Source organism: Nannospalax galili, unplaced genomic scaffold (assembly GCF_000622305.1).
Source record: "Nannospalax galili isolate Female #2095 unplaced genomic scaffold, S.galili_v1.0 scaffold777, whole genome shotgun sequence".
NCBI classification, from domain to species: Eukaryota; Metazoa; Chordata; class Mammalia; order Rodentia; family Spalacidae; genus Nannospalax; species Nannospalax galili.
Window position 1 is genome coordinate 5,340,397 of NW_008341810.1, and position 834 is coordinate 5,341,230.

Genomic DNA, 834 nt, shown 5'->3' on the forward strand with positions numbered 1-834 from the left:
AGTTAGAAATATTGAAGAATACTCAGGCTGAAATGAAGAAGGAAGTGAAACACTCAGTAAGCCAATTAGAAATGACAGGAGAAAGCCTCACCAATAGGGTGAATGAAATGGAAAACAGAGTGTCAAGACTGGAAGAGAAAGTGGATGAACTAGACCACGCAAGCAAAGATTATGAAAAATTTAAGAAATCACAAGACTGGAAAATGCAGGAATTGAGTGACACCATAAAAAGACCAAACTTACGAATTATAGGCATACAGGAAGGAGAAGAATCCTAAGATAATGGCATGGACCAGATCTTCAACAGAATCGTGGAAGAAAATTTCCCAAAATTAAAGAAAGACATGCCCATACAAATACAAGAACCATATAGAACACCAAACAGACAGTATCAGAAAAGAAACTCCCCATGACATATCATAGTAAAAGCACTAAAAGTACAGAAAAAAGAGAGAATACTGAAAGCAGCAAAAGAAAAACAAGTCACATACAAAGGAAAGCCCATCAGAATTACAGCTGATTTATCAATGCAAACCATGAAAGCCAGAAGAGCCTGGACCAAGGTATTTCCAGTTCTAAATGACAATAGATGCCAACCCAGAATACTTTACCCAGCAAAAATGTCCACTATAATTGAGGGGGAAAGGAAAATCTTCCATGACATGAAAAGCTTGAAAGAATGCATGTCCACAAAACCAGCCCTTCAAAGAATAAATGAAGTAATATGGACAGCGAAGAGAGAAACAACTATACCCCAGGGGAAACAAAAGAAAAGAAATAAAGGTATAATTGAGGAAACACAAAATTAGAGAACACAAACAGCAGTCAAAATGA